The 17361-nt window shown below is 38.3% G+C and overlaps 1 protein-coding gene across 1 annotated transcript in view; it reads left to right on the forward strand.

The window, feature by feature from the left end:
• The first annotated feature begins 3518 nt into the window (after positions 1-3518).
• Positions 3519-17361, forward strand: part of LOC133111573 (cadherin-11-like) — a 51180-nt gene continuing 37337 nt past the window's right edge. Inside the window, exon 1 of the mRNA XM_061222036.1 lies at positions 3519-3926. The gene's annotated coding sequence lies outside the window, so the exon portion shown is untranslated. The remainder of the gene's footprint in view (positions 3927-17361) is intronic.

Consider the following 17361-nt stretch of genomic DNA (forward strand, 5'->3'; position numbering starts at 1 on the left):
GCCTCGAAAATATAACCGGAGGCATTTCCTGTGCTCCCTGTGAATAGGAACGTTGAAATAAGCATTGCGGAGGTCCGTTGTGGTACCTGCGCCTTATGGATAAATAAAGGCGTGATAGGGGAAGCATTAAAAAACACAGACGTTTCAGACAGTTGTTGAAGCTTTTCAGATTCAAGATGGGCTAGAAGCCCATTATAGCTATTAAAGAAAAAGAGCCAATTGAGGTGTCCGTTTACAAACAATTTCACAATTTCAGGACGTCGCATAGTAACGTTAGCAAATAGCTAAACATTAGAGAGCTTATATGTCTATGTAACATTACTGTACTTCACAAATCCATTTACAGACCAATAAAATAAGTTGAATAAATACTAATAAAATGCTCACTGAGTGGATGCATTTAGTTGCTGCCAGATACTTGCCTTTTTAAATATTTCGATTAACAAGCTGGTGGTCACAGAGTGTATTTACAGTGTAGCTATTTTCTTGAAAAAAAAAAAAACTGTTGTAAAAGGGAACATTATAGGACAGTATTTGTTGCATGTTGGCAAAGTCATGACACAAAAATAATAAGTCATTTCTAAAAATGTAAATCATGACTGAAACCTTTAAGTGTATTGAATAAACCCATTTCTCTCAAATGGCAGACTAAGGAAAAATGGTTTGAAACTTTAATTAAAACCAGATATGATGTTATTGCTTTGTCTACAAGTTTCAGATATGGTTGAGTGAATGTGAATCATTGTTCTTTCCTGTATATATGTTTGATTGATTGCTATATTGTTGTAGCCAACTTCCACACTTCCAGAAGGTGGTTATGACAGATGGTTGAAACTTCATTGGCTGATCTTCTGTTCCTTTTGAGGAAGAAGCTAGCAAAAACAATTGTTGCTCACTTATTTACATTTTTGAATGTGTTGAATGAACCATTATTTGACATGAATGTGCTTTTATAGAACAAATAAATAAGTAAATAATGCTTTACGCTTGTCTCTTTTACCATTAGTCACATAGATACACAGAGAAAACATGTTTATCATATTAGGCAAGATTATTATTATCTTGAAATTATCTTAAGCAGATAAAGGAGATCATTTCTGGGTTCTGTCAGACATGGCCCCCTCTGCTGATGGATCCCTGCAGGGCCCAATCTTATTTACTTTATATCACAGGCACAGCAGTCCCCTCCATTTTGGCTCTGCACTTCACTATTCAGCCTCACAGCCTCTTCTTTTTCCATTAGGAGGTACAGTACATAGGCTCATTTGATTAGATTAACTGCCCCTGCCAAGGTTGCAGCTAAGGTAAGTATAGCCTATTATTGATATGTCATACATTACAAAGCCTTTTTTATTATTCCAATGATTTTTTCCCCCCAATTTATTATTGTATAATTACTGTCTAGAAATAAACATTTTCAGTTTTTACATTTAACTTTTCTTTTTTTACATTTTTTAAATATATCTCCATCAAGGTACTTTTAATGGACTATTTATTAATTTGATCTGAACTTAACCCATCATAAAATTATAATTATCAAACAATTAAGCTTAAGTGCTATCAATGCAATCAAAATGGCCAGATTATGCAGTTATGTCCAAAAACTGAGATACAAAGGAACCAGTTTCATTGGCCTTCCAGTAACTTTAAAACTTATTTTTAGATCAATGAAAAACTGTACTCCTATATAGAAACCAATATCCCTTCTTAAGTTGTATGATGACAAAAATAAGCCAGTAGAAAATGGATTCATATTCCCCGATCATGGAAATGAAGCAGAATCTGTTTTTCAAAAGCAACCTGTCAGTTGCATGTGCTTGTGTGTGTTATGTGCGTGGTGTGTGTGTATGTGTGTGTGTGTGTGTGTGTGTGTGTGTGTGTGTGTGTGTGGCATGTGACGTGTGTTTGGTGTGTGTGGTGTGTCTGTGATACATGTTTGTGGTTCTAATATCAACCACAAAATATCTAATATCACCAATAATATATAAATGGAAAATCAGTCAGTAATTTTATATTATTTGCAGATATTTATATATTCAAATATGTGCTAATATTTACATATATTGAAATAGTTCAATGTAAAGTATTATTATTTTTATGATTATTATTATTATTATTATTATTATTATTATGTGATTATTTAAACTATTCAAGCGTCGTGGTTTGGTCTCGGGTAAACAACAACTTGGTCTTACATGACGAAAAAAAAACAGAACAGCGGTATTTAAGCTGTATTTTTTTGATCAAACATGTTTGCTGCAACATTCACGCAGTGAAGAACTTCGAGTTAAAATCATACAGGAAATAAAGCGCTTTTACACAGCGAGTGTGCTTATAATGCTAAAAAAAAAAAAAAAAAAAAGAGGAAAAAACAATGCCGTCTTTACCTGACATCTAATTTGTGCCTTCAAGGAAGCTGATTACCGCTTGACACATTATTGATTGCAGGGCCATCCTGGACTGTCACCTCAGAAGTTTTTTTCTTTTCTTTCTGCTTCTTCTTTTCAGACAGATGCTGCTAGCAGTACGATCAGTGAATCCATTACTCCAGTGACAGGCTTATTCAATTATTAGACAGGCTAATAATCTTACGCAATAGATTGTTCCCTATATCCTATGCCAAACTGTCAATAAGGGGGTGGGAGGTCATATTTGAAATATCATAGTTGAAAAGAGGAGAATTACTCTGGCTGACTATTCTATTCCGCCAACCTGATTTAACTGAAATAAGCAATACAATGCATAGAAACGCACCTTTATACGGGCTTAACCTCACTGCATTTCAATCATATTAAGCTAGGCTGTGCAATGATAATATGAAGACTACCACATTTGTCTGTATACAGACGCGCACGTGCCTTCTGACAAGTTAGCTGATATCTAGCATATTGTATCCAGAAGCTATTAGGCTATTCGTTTTCCATAAAGCAGCTACATCTAGAAAGTACGTTTTTTAAGAAAGTGGATGGTAGGACACGTTTTCGTACTTGCTTTGAGTGTCTGCCTGTAGTTCAACATTAAAAGCACACGAGTCCTCCTAAGAGCTGATCGTCTATGAGAAATATTAATCAGTGGACGTGCCCATTATCCTATTTGAACGACCTCGTCTGTAAAACCTTACCAAAGCTTTCTATCAGCATGCGCCGTTTCATTTTAGAACCACTGATGGGAAAGCACTCAGGCAGAATTGTGATTACATGGGTCGTCATTGATTTAAATACAATGCAAAGTGGTTACACTGAATGGAGAGAATTAATATTCTAATATACGAACACAACATCATCATTTTAAGGCACCATCAGTCATTTCACTAACGTCACACGTAGGCCAGTTTTTTTTCTCTCTCTCTCTCTCACTCCCCATCGGACGTCTTGGAGAGATGTGGATTTTGTCATATTATTCCCTCTGAGAGCTCGGTCCCCGGGGAGGGCTCTGCCGCCATCCGCCTATTTTGATTGGGCGAAAGGTTTCTGAACCGAGTTTAACCATTCAAGCTATTACTTTGCACTAACTGAGACTGTGCGACAGATGAGAAACTGCTTCCATCTGGAAACGTGAAAAGGAGGGCAGACTTGTCCCAGTCATCAACGGCACATCCAAACGGCTTGCATTATTTTACAATCAGCGCAATTTATTATCGCTGAAGAAGAAGAGGGGACGTACGCTTTAGACCCGCTGCATCGGATTGATCACGGAAGGATGCTACAATTTTATTCCGTTATCCAGCTTGTCATTTTGAATCAGATTTAAATATTTTTCATTTTGTTTTGCAAAGGGACTTGCCTAATTCCGGAGTGTTCATTTAAAGGCGAATGGTGTGGGATGTTCGTCTCTTAACAAAGCGAAGTTGTCGCAGTCGGTAGTCGCTAATGGGTCTGCTTGTTGGAACACGGAGGTGACTGAACCGTGTCTGGCACTGTTTAAAGGTAAATTATTTGCTATTTTTACTTTGAATACATTTGAAATTGCTGAAAAAAGTTGTGGTCGAGATAATATCACCCTTTTAAATTAGGAGCTTGTACCCACTTTATTTAAAAGTATTTACACTAGGGGTATATCCAAAGTCATTTTGTCTTTGAAAATGGGACTTCAATTTCTCAAAGTCAAAGGGTGAAAATCTGTTCATCATCAATGGCGCATCTAGCTTATTAAATGAAAAAGATAAAAATGGAAGTCAAGTCAAAGTGACACCTGAATCGGATTAAATTAATTTACTTAGGTTTTTTTGTTGTTGTCAAAATAGGCTACTTTTTACAGTAGCTACCTCTGAGAAAACCCTGACCTTTTAACTAAGTCGTCTACATCACGCTATATATGTTTGAGTAGGCTAATATAATAAGACTGAAATACACGCAGACACTACTTTAATCTCTTCATTAAAATCTGTTACATTTTGTTGGCAGATCACCTCCTTTTAGAAGGGGGGATTCAATAACATGGCCCCGGCGTTTGAAGTGAAACTTGAAGATACAATTTCATATGGAACTTTGCAATGGACACAGAACAGCTTGTCCCCAAGTTTAGTCAAATAAGCACGACAAAGAACACATATGTATCGCTTATTCATGTCAGAAAATAAATAATTGTTATGATATCCTATAAACTGTCGAAAACCAGAACAAAACGTACGTGTCATAGAGTCAACTCGGCCATCATTTCAGGTTTGTGTGCTAACTCAGCTGGGAGTCTTTCCCTGCCGCGCCAAACCAGCAATCACCCGTCCCTCATCCGCTCTTCGGAAGGTCGTGTCAGGACTCATTAAATTGGCTTTCGTTATTGAACACAATCACACAGATATTACGGTAGGCTATATGGTATTACATGGTAGGCTATATTTACGGCGTTGAGAGCAAATAACTTCTAGTGTCTGGAGAGCAGTAACTTTTTGTGATTGAAAACCCTACAGTGATTAAATTCGCTGTGATTTGCAGTTCATATAATGACCTGTATTTATTTATTTATTTATTTATTTATTTTGCCTACTCTATGGAGCGACAAAAGTGGCGATTCCTTTGGCTTTGACAATTGGCTAACGGGCTGAATACTCTTGCATTCTTTGTGTTAGGCCTTATGAGATTTTTGTATACGTACTGCCCATTTCTTTTCTATTATTTATAAACCGGTTTAATTGATGTTTTGACATGAAATTAATATATTTCTTATAGCTAATGTGAATACTAGACGTTTATATGTATAGGCACTTTCATAAAATTAAAAAAAACCAATGAATACACGGAGGATTTAAGCAAGCTAATATAGACCCATAAATGTGCTGTGCATATCTATGTATTTACAACAAATGGTTGTCAATGCAGTGACAAACAAGACATACTGTTTGGAACTTTTTTGCTTTTCCGTTTAATGTGATATAAAGTGTACATGTTCAAACGGGTAAGCAAGCACATCGATACAATTGTTAATGTTATACAGATTTCTTTCCTTATCACCAACAAATGGAATTTTGTAAGTGAATGTTTGCTGTACGCATAGTGTAGCCTACTTACTAGAACGTCTCCTGAAATGTGTGTTAGATTTTCGATAGAGGGTGCTGTCGTTCTTCAGAGCGCCCGGCCCAGTTTGTAACTAGGCATCTGTCTCCAAGGGGCACTCAAAAAGATGGAGCGCCACCACCGGTGTTGCCCGCGGTCCCCGGGGACACAGAATTCAATCTAGCTGCGGCTCAGGGTAATGCGGTGGCACTTTGTCAGGATTAACATCTTTCTAGTCAGTGGCTTCTGTTACCTTCAGTGTCACATTACCATTTTGGAGTCCCGGGGAGAAAATAAATAAATAAATAAAATGAAGCTCTGGCCTGTGCTATGCCAGTGTGCCTATTACTGTGGGTCGATAGAGGAAGAGACTCAATCATTTTCAACACATAAAGTAATTTGTTGTTTGACTGCTGGGGTTTTTAAGGTGTCCTCAGTGGATTAAAAATAGAAACAATCAGAAGTGTAGACTTTGGAAAATATAGGACCATTGACTGCTTGCAGTCTGCAGCTGTTTAAAGTCTAGAGATGGGACATCGAGTAGATTTACACTTAATTTTCATACTGGTTTTAAGGACCAACTATGGCTTAGGAGAGTTAGGTCTTATCCAACACAGATTAGGTCCAGCAGCCATTGCATTCTATATTCAGTAAACCTCTGCTTTGAGTGTTTTCCTGTAAAAAACACATTTATTATACGATTTTTAAAATAAATAACAAATAAATAATGACAAGTGAATGACGAATGTTGATTAAATCCATGCCTGCATGTGTTAGTATAATGTGGACCTTGAATCCTCAAAGCTAGCAGAAAGCCAGTATTTATTTGTTGGTTTATCTATTTATTTATTTATTTCCATTGTGACATCTTTTTCCTATTTCTGAATCTGAGAAAGAGGTCAATTTCTTAGTGTGCATCCACTGAAGTGCTTATCTTACTTTTAACACCTGTCACGTGCTATCTTATGTGATATCACGTTACATGTTCCAGGAATGAAATTATCTCTCCTAAAGGGGCCTTCATCACAGTACATGATATTTTAATGGATAATAGCTTCATAATTTCTGTGCAATGTGGAGTGTGGTGGAGGTCACAGGTGTAGTGGTTTGTGCATTTTATAGAATTTTCAGATTATTTGTGCTTATTGCAAAGGCATGCTCAAAGGCATCTCTTTTGAGATTTTTTTTTGTATACTCATGCAACTAGAGATTTAGGCCAGGAAAAGTTGTTCGGAGGCCATGATTGCTGCTAGTCCAAAACAGTACGATATGCAAAATCTCCATTATGAAGATTTTCACATCGCGCAGGCTTTCGCAAGATTAGTCTAAATGCTGCCCCTGCAGCTATGAAGATATAACATCATTACTCTATAAATCACATGAATTTCCAGGGACACGTGGAGGCCTTTTTGTTGTTGCAGAAAGATTTCATTTCCCTCAGCATAATATTGTGCCATTCAAAGAAGTACAGATTTGCGACAAGATGAGAAAGGGCCGGTGTAATTCCCTCTTTTATGCAGAGGGTGCCTTAATAGTGTGCATGAGAGTGGAGGATCACTTTTATTCAGTGCAGTCTTGTAGGGAGCTGAAGAGTTTGCTAGGCTAATTCACAGTGTGGCTGTGTCAAAAGCCTGGCACTAAACTGTTAATTTGTGTGTGTGTGTGTGTGTGTGTGTGTGTGTTGCAAGTCTCTTGTGTGCGTGCGTGCAAGAGACTGTGTGTATTCTTATACTTTATGTCCCAAGTAATATTATAGACACATGCTGAAAGCTGTATGTGTGTTGCTTGTCTCTCTTTCAGTCTGCCGGCATTTATGTCTCTTGTAACGTTTTAAAATTTGATTGCTTTCCGTCCTCTGTGACTTTAGTCATTTTCAAGCTGTTGCAGAGGCTTTATATGTAAGGGCGTACATGATTTGAATGCATTTAAACAGTTGACAGTGTCTGCTTTGTGAGCAAATCAGACTTTGATGTGAGCTGTTTGTGTATATTTCGCAACATAGCTCATTCTCTGTCCTTTAAAGTGGCACTCCGCCATATAAATTTATGACATTGCTTCTTGTCCATAAAATAGCAGGTGTCCTCTAAGGCTGAAATTCGATCCCTATACCCATGTATTGATCTAGCTCATCATTGTGTTTATGTGGGTCAGGGATGCTGGGCCCTTAATCGCTGTGGTTTAAGTCAATGGAAGAGTTTGCTTTCTTCTGTTTACAGGCAATTAAATGCAATGTGCAGCTTCTGATCTCCATGGGATCATGCTCACTGAGAACAGAAATCGATTCTAAAGGCCAGTCATTGAAGCGTTGCCTTTTTTGTTCAGTAATTTGCTTCATAAAATATAATTCATTTTGCTCTGCCTTTGACTGAAGGAGAACGTAGTAGTGATCTTCATAAGTGACTACTATTACTATTTCGTTTTTAAGGGGATGACTTGTGGTATGACTCGGATGTGCTCATACGTGTGCATGTTCTCTGAATGGTGACTGAATGGAATGTTTGCAGTGACCTCTCAGGAAAAGCATATTGCATCCAGCGAGCATCACCTTCATGTGTACAACACGTTTAGCTTCGTGTGTGGTTGTCTGTGAACATTTATGGATGTGCATGGGTAGTGTCATAGTGCAGCCAAATGCTACATAAGGCTTAACTGACGGAGGATTGTGATTTTAATAAAGCTGCCCCAATTCAAATACACCCACCCATTTTAAATGCCTCACATCGAGCGTATTTGTGAAGCATATTTTCTATATCAGTGTAAATATGCATGTTGGAGTGGATTGAAAAACTGCCAACCTAGTCATGGCTGTTTTCCAAAACTGTAGTGAATAGGTCGCAAACCGGCACCACTGCAGTTTGTACCATAATGGCTGAATGTAAAACAGGGTTTGGTGGCACTCAAGATGAAACAGGACACAACTCCCTGATATCTAAAGTGGAGAGATAACTTTGGCATTGTTAGAAAGCTTACATTCTCCTCTTTCAATTAATTTCTAAAACTCAAAATACGTTCTGGGATCAATACGACTGATTTTGATTGAGCAGGTCACAATTGTGTCCCATATCGATTCCAGGAATTCAACACTATTCTTCAATATGGGCTGATTCTGTATTATAAGGGTGACAATGAAGGAGAAATAGGAGCTGGTTGCATAACCAAGGACTCTGCTGGAACTATCCAAATGATGACCTTTTTACAGCATATTATAAACTATAGGTTACTGATAGTATACAAGGCTACTTTGCTAGAGAGCTAGAAAGCACATTGAGAGGTCTTACTATTGTAGCTGGTGTACATTTGTAGCTGAAGAGATTAAACATCCCCCATCAAAGTAAGTATCTTCTAAATCAAGCATAACAGTATGTGACTGATAGATTCATCCTTGCATTTCAACATGTACACCTGCGACAAATATTCAAGAATGCCCATCGTACAGGAAAACCTACACTACAAGGAATGTTTATGCAAATAGTAGATAATTTATTGCCTGCTTTGGAGTGCACATTGTGCTCAAGTAAAAACAGCAAACAGCTCTCACCAGTACCAGTACGATTAAAACCATTCCCATTCAAGATCCTTTGTAGTCTTTATGAAATTGGTGTCATGTGAGTAGAAATTAGTACATAAATTAGCAGTTTCTATGAACTTGTGTTAGTCACAAGTACTTAATAAGCACATTTTTGATGAAAAAAGAGCACAACATCCTTATTGACTGTGAGACATAATTCACAAGCACAGATCCAAGCAATTTCATAATTCAGGCCAAAGACAGAGTTATTTGATATAACAAAGACCATAAAGTAATGCACTAGAGGGCGAAATGCATTCCTATGTTCAATAACCGCCCAAAACATTCTTAACTAAGCAATTATAGAAAACAATGCAAATTGAGAAATCCGTTCAGAGAGAGACTGTAATTCAAAATTCCATTTTGATTCCTTTTACAGAATCGGTTTGTAATTCAAAAGTCCATCCGGATTTCTTGTAAATGTCTTACTCCTTCTCAGCTCTGTGCAAGGTTGTCTGAGCACTGTAGAGTGAAAATAACAACCTGCTGACACCACAATTTTCCAAGGAGAATCACGGACATCTTCACTCAGTAATCAGCAGCAGGGATCGCCACATGAATGCAAATGTACATAGTAATTGGATATTCCAAATTATGGCGGGATTTGGGAATGCCAAGTGAATTAATGAACAATTAAATAAATACATTACAGAAAGAAAGGCCGCTTTTGCAACCAAAATGGTGCTGGACTTTCTGAAAAGGAGTTTAACCACAAGAAGGGCTAGCCATGTCTTTTGGGGCTACATTTACTTTTTTAAAGGACTTTAATTGACTGTCCAATACCATTTGGTCCCCTAAAATGAAGGGACTATGAGTACACAGCCAAAAGAACAGAAATTGTACCACTGTCCAGATACAGACTGCATTATATATTCTCTGTAAGCAATCCCAAAATACTGTTCTTTGAAGAGATATGGTAGAAATGATTTTGAAAAAAGAAAACAAACAGCAATGAGAAAATACTCTGGGAATCCTGTTGATGTTTTAAGTTTAGGTTCCCTTTGTCTAATATTAAGTTTTGTCTAAAGATCTGAAACCATTCAGTCTGACAAATATGTCATAATAGGGAAATCAGGAAGGGGGCAAATATGTTTTCACAGCACTGTACACCTTTTCACTTATTGTAAATTAAACCTAGCATGGATTAAATCAACATTTATTGTAAATATTAAATATCACACACAGATGCATGTGGAATTTCTCATTTCTAATTATATTGCAAAGAAGACAAAACAAAATTAATTTCTATTTATTTGTATTTAAAAGCTTCTGACTTCATGTAATCTTGCCATAACCTTGTAGAACTGTGATGATGTTGCTTCAATAAAATCAAGTTATATTCTGGACAGATGATTGCTGGGGTTGCACCTAACGGTGTACCAGCATTGGTTGTCAGGTTTGTAAAGGAAAAATGGATTCTACATACATCAGTACCTCTTTTTTTCATTTGTAATCATTTTACCTTTACTTTCTAACAAAACCATATCACCCCAATGTCCAAGAAGTAAATAAAATTGGCTTATTTTCTCCATAGGACTCAAATCCTTCCTCCCAGCTCTAAATGTGAACTGAAATCTCTTTAATTTACAAATCATCCATCGGCTATGATGATTCACAGGGGTTAGTACAGTACATCTGGTACCATATCATAATACATTTACATCATAAGCCAAAGCGTATTTCACCTTTGGCCCATTTATCTTGAAATTCGGAATAATTAAACTTTTCAGAGGAATGCATATTTGTTTTTCTTTATCCTAATTACGTCTTGGCACACAATAAAATAGACAGGGAGGGAACAAGACAAAATCGCAACCTGTATGCTAGCACTGTTGTGTATGCATTTTCAAATTTGCTTTGACTGAAAGAGCCCGTTTTAATTAGTCATTGGATTGTCATCTTTAAATATTAATCTTGCTTTGGTGGTTTGTGAAATGACCATGATTTAAAAAAGAGAGATTAGTAAGCATGGAAAACGTGTTTCACCATCATCAGGTTCACTGTGCTCGACCTTGTGGTACAGTATGCTTCTGGAACTTTCAGCAGCAACATTTTCCACTTCTGCTACATGCCGTTCTGCACTTCTTTCACTGAAACCAGCCCTGAACCTTTTCTTGTTGAAAGACTAACTGATGTATTAGTACATGTAAAATCAGATAAGCATTGGTACTGTTGGCATTCAAAGACTTGCACAGATGTAACATGTATGTACCATGTACATGAAATAAAATGGAAGTCTTCCTCAAGTGTGGTCCATGTAGGTCAATGGATATGTCATTTTTGCGATGTATATTTTTACACAAAGAGTTTTCATAAACCCATGGCTTCAATCCCTCTCAATATTTCATGTGATGGGGGTCTGCTGCACTTGTAATGAAGGTGAGGTCAAGAGCTGTGGCCCGCCCTCCTCCTCAGAGTCAGTTTAAATGTCAGCCAGGCTGCAATTAAGGATTCTGAACTTTCCTTGTCTGTCTCCAGCTGCCTCTTTCCCCTCACTCCTCTTCCCTCTTCTCTTCAGTCAGGATTCATTTTAATTCTTCCCACTCGCTGCCGGGAAAGGAACCTCTCTCCTTTCCAGCAAAGCGTCAGTACTCTGTTAGAGATGGATTCTCTCACAGTAATGGAGTAAAAGGAGGGTTTGTTGTGTCTGCTGTCAACACTGTATTGGAATCAGACTGAGAGTGGGCTCCAGATCAAGAGGGAGCTTTTGGGGAGCAGACTGTATTGGGCCGTACAGTCAGACCCGGTTGTACTCCAAGTAACGAGTCTGAAGCGATCAATTATATTCGCAGCCTGAGAAGGATGTGTACAGGTCCTGTAATTAGGAACATGTGCTTTGCACTGCCTCAGTTGCTTGTAACATACACTAATGTTTAATCCGCCCAAAGCCAACAATAGTCATGCTTGAATAATCACGGTCCTTTCCTGCCTTCAGCAAAGTCTTTGCAGGAGCAGAGGAAGGGTCAGGGGGCGGTCACGCTGAATGGAAAATGCGTCTCTCTGTCATAACAAAAGATTTTAAAATTACGGTTGGCTTAGCCTTGTCAGGATGCAACAAAATTCAATAAAAATTGCTCTAATCCTGATTTAGAAATGTTAGGAGAAAGCCTTGGCAGGCAACCTTTGATCTTAAATAGTCCAATCCAGAGTGAAAAGGAAATAAATACATAAGAAATAAAAATTATCTAACAAATTATTCACTGACAGCTTAAACGATAATACATAATATTGTATTTATTTATTTATTTAGAAATTTCTCTGGAACAAAAATACATACTGATTCCTCTTGTGTAAGTACTCCAGCAAAATTAGGTGTTGAGAATCAGTCAACAGACTGCTTAAATAAGACACTGTACTGAACATCTGGCATCTTACTTATTGCTTCTATGGCGCTTGTCACTCAACTCTAATTCTTTCCAAACCATTCCCTTAGCATTACATTTTATTTAAATCGATTTAGTTTCCAGCTCTTGTTTGAAATGAACTTGTGCATACGGATAACCTTTAACTGAAAGGCATACTATGCAGGACTTCTTTCCTTGCTTACCTCCTGTGGTTACACACAAATTGGTCTACATCCCAATCGTTAACCCCACCTACACCAAGATGATTCTGGCCAGTTTTAGTAGCTTTGTAACACAATACCTGGATAATACATAATAGCAATGAAGGGAAACCACAGTCTCATATGATTTGATTAAGCGTAGTCACTTGTGTTTGTATTTAGTTTATTAGCTAAGTTCCTGGAATCACGTCTTTAAAAAGTAGCTGATTCATCGCAAAAATGCTGGACTGACATCTCCAATAGCAAAAACGTCCACTTCACTGTCAAGTTACAGCATAGCCAGTTTTAGCTTAGTGGGTCTGGAACAGATATCTTGCTCCAGCTAGCTTTTAAGGCAGGTTTGTAGCATCGTATTGCAGACTGCTAGATTTAAATCTCTTTAAAAAATGCAGTGATAGCTGCATTCATAGCAGTCTGAAAATCAATGCTGGAATGCTTGACTGACATATCCAAAAACCACATGCAAAAAAGTAGCTAAACCTTAGCTAAACGTTATATGGTGATTGAATGAACGCTAGCCACTGCTAGCACTCCAACGGATTTCAGTCTGCTCTAGCCTATCTGGAAGGAAGCATTGCACAATTCTGTAACATAAACATGCATACTCACAAACGCACCAATTCATTGTTGCTTTCATTTTTTATCAGATATCTCAAGTCTTCTGAAAGTCCAAAAACAGCTCAAGCTAGTTTTTGAGAGCTCAGACCAGCTCCCTGCTCAACATGGTTTGACCAGCTAAAGCTATGTTTTCAGCTGCTGGTACTAGTTGTACTAGCTACTGTGCAGGGGTACCGAATGCTGGCCAACCACTTTCTTATCGGTTAGCCATCGAGGCTCTCTCCCAGCTTACCACTGTAGCAGCCAATCCATACATGCATGCTCTTTTCCTGCTTCTATTATTGGACCAAATTGATTATTCTGTGTATTGGACATATGGGATACATGCTTTTCAGATACAGCACAGAAAAAAGGGCCACGCCCAGAAAAGTCCTGACGGTTTTTAGAATAACAAATACAAGCAAGGTATTAGACAGAAGTGAACACATGTTGCCAGTGTATCATAGCAATGACTGAGAATGTTTGTTTTTTGTTTGAATATTTTCAGTGTGAAAACCATGCATAGTATACCTACAAAATATGCTGGTGAATAAAAAAACTATCTGTGAATATATTTATACATTTATACATTGATTTAGTTCTTCTAACAGAATGCATTTTGTTACAATGTCATACATTTGTAAATGAGGCAGATAAACCTTTGGCCAGACAAGGACCGTTTTGTCCTACACAGAAATACTATTGTCTGCGGTTTTGCTTGTCAAGTGCTTAGGGTAGGCAGGACATGTACTCATGCCACAATAGACCTTTCAGCCAAGAATCTGAGATGCTGTGAGATTCTGTCCTGCCTCTTTTCAGTGCTCCCAATCTCTTTATCAGACGGTAACAATGAAGAATTCAGCCCTGATCTGCTTCTCCAGGGCCTGCCTTTCACCGCACAAGCTTTGGAGGGACATGGTTCGATGTGACCATAGGTTACCCCTTGTCAGCATGCAGGACTTTGAAAAATGTTCAGATTGTCAGTTCCCATTTCAATCATGCTGAAAGACAGCTGGCTAGTAAAACCCAAGGGAAGAAAATAGGGAAAAAGAAAGATAAACTTACTTCTGCAGAATTTACCCCAGCCTTCGTTATAGCCCGCTTAATTTGATGCAGACTGTCAAAGTAGCTCTGCATCAGTGAACCCATTCACACCCCAGATATATGCACCTATTATAGCCCTTTTGCTATATATCTGTGTCGCCATTTTGATTTGACTGCCACTGTTGTTTGCCCTCCTGTGATGAATGACTTTTCTACATCTTGAGAAGTCAGCATTCTCACCATGAGATCTCTCACTAAGGTCTGAAACGGCTTCTATATATTTGACTCCAAAGGATCATATCAGTTATGTAAATGCATTATTAAATACATAAAAAAATATATATCATATTTTATTTCAGCTACCTGTGTATTTCTAGTACCCCAAAATATTTGTAACTAATTTTCCGGTTAAATTGTCATTTTCATTTGACCTTCTGGGTGGCCATGGGGCAAGCGTTTCCCTCATTTTATTGCTGCTGTTATGCATTGTTATACAACTGCAGTGGCAACAGCAGTACTGCCTAACGAGAGCGTGGTGGTGACAATGCAAGGCAGCCATGGCTACAAAGCCACCCCCTCCCCCACAGTGTATTCATTAACATGACAGTCAGCGATGTCTGGAAAACTGGGGCCTTGGGATTTTAGAGAGAACTGACCCCTGCTGAGAAATTCTCCCCTGTCCACCACCCTCAGAGAACAAACAGGATCCAGCCTCTGTTTACCATCTTGAAAAACGGTCTGCCCATTTGCCATATAAACAGGTTCCCAGCTCCCACTGGTCCTCTTGTCCCACAGTCCTTTCCTTCATATTTTATTTATTTGCATAGACAGCATACCCCCAATTCCCCCGAGACCCAGATGTGTCAGTATAGCTCAGCTTCTGGAACACTAGGGCTGCAATCAGCAGAGTGGGAGTTAAGATAATGTATGTGATTATAGTCTGGTTTAGCGTTCTCTTGTACTAGGTGATTATTACCAGGATGCAATTAATAAAACAAAACACATAAAGCAAGCATTTCAACTCTGTATTCAGATATTCAAATTCAGTCTTTTGGAGCTTGTCTTGTCATGAAGTCATGAAGGACAATAATTTCAGAGAGTCAGCAATGTTGTTTTCAGAGAGTAATGTCAGCAAGGCTACTGCTCCCACCTTCACTTTTGTATGATCCGAAAGATTAAGTAAATGTCCAACAACAATGTCCAGACTTGCTCATGTATTTAATAAACTTGAAAGGAATGTGTGCCCTGAAATGTTACAGTAGATTACAGTGCTCTGAGGGAACGTTGACATGTCATGCACACCCATCCTTGGAGGCCTTTATCAGCTCCCATCTCATGTTATGGTTGGACAGGTTGCCATGGAAACTGCATTCATCAGAGATTTTTTATGTAATAAAATATCCAAGACTCTACCTGTAAATGTCCCAGGTGGCAACCTCCATTGATAAGCAGTCCTAAAGTTCATTTGAGCAATACAATGAGAAAAGGCTGCAGAACTATGGAGCAGAAATTCAGTGGAGCATATCCCCCCCTTTAGATTTCAGAGGAGATTTGTAATACACATTTATGCATTGGTTATGGCCCATTAAACTGCTGAGTAGTGATACTGCAGTCGCTGGATATTTGAGGGTATGACTGAAATGTTGCGGGTTAACATAAAATGAATTGCACTGCATACTCTTAACAGCAAAGGGAAAATATCCCATTCCATTGAATGCCATCGCATAGACGTCATCCAAAATATAATTTGAAAATAACTATGGTTTGAGGCAAGGGAACAGTGAAATGGCTGTCACTGTGTTTCAAAAAGAATATTTAGAATGGACATTGTATTGACATGCTAGCTAAAGCCTGATGCATACTACAGGATAATCGGGCAAAGTTTTGGCCCCCACTTTTTTGATTTCCCCGTAATGTATGGTGTTGCAGACAGAATCATAACCCTTCCGATTGGCTTGGGGTCGTCCTGATTTCCAGTCATAAATATAAAATGTTTGATATTTACGACCTAAAATCCTGTTGTGTGAGAGGAACAGTGATGGAATCTTGAGCAGAAACCCGCAATAGCCAATGAGAGCTGAGCTAACTGGGAAGCAGAATGCTTGTTTTGTTCACATTGGGTCACATAAATTTATGAGAGATGTCAGATTGCGAGAGATTGGATTATTTGTAAGTATAGACATACACAACAAGTACCCACACATTCACAGGATTAATTATGAAATTATAACGACAAGTAGCAGGATTGGTCATGCATCTATACTCTATACTTAGTCTGCTGCATTATCATATACATGTAATAATAAGCACCATTTTATGTTCTTTGGGGACATTTTCCATTAAGATTCCTTCTTTACTTCACTAAACTATGGCAGGGAAAGTCATGCTATTGAATACTGCTGCATTATTTCATCATGTTGCAACCCAGTGGGTACATGAATCTGACGCGTATCCTGTAGGGCTGAGCTGATTTTTAATGCTCCTGTGGCTCACTGTGCATTGTTTTGGGGGGGAACATAGGCAGCACGTGGCAGTAACGGCAAACAGATGTGGTCATTTATCACACGCGTCTGCCTTGAAAGCAAATCAGCACCTGGGGGCCGCAGCGAGAGTGGAGTGAGAGGAAGAGCAAGGCAAGGGAAAGATCAGAAGGCAAGACAGAGAAATCGGAATATCTGGTAAAGGATTAACAAACATCTGTGCCCTGGCTACCATTTTTTCTTGCTTTGGCTCTATACAACTCCACAATTTGAGATTTATAATCACACATTTCACATGTGGTTAAAGTGCAGACTTTCAGCTTTTATTAAAGAGTATTTTTTAATACATTTTAGTTCCACCATGTAGAAATTACAGCACTGTATACGTAGTCCCCCCATTTCAGGGTGTCGTATTATTTGGGACAAATGGCGTCACAGATTTTTATTAATCAGGGGTGTTAAATCACTTTCTTAGTGCAGGTAAGAGAGCCTTCAGTATCTAGTGTTGATTCTAGGCTTTTGATTGCCTTTGATGTCTGTTATGGCCTTTGTCAACATGAGGACCAGCGTTGTGCCAATGAAAGTCAAGGAGGCCATTATCAGGTTGATAAATAAGAA

Source organism: Conger conger, chromosome 15 (genome assembly GCF_963514075.1).
Source record: "Conger conger chromosome 15, fConCon1.1, whole genome shotgun sequence".
Taxonomy (NCBI): domain Eukaryota; kingdom Metazoa; phylum Chordata; class Actinopteri; order Anguilliformes; family Congridae; genus Conger; species Conger conger.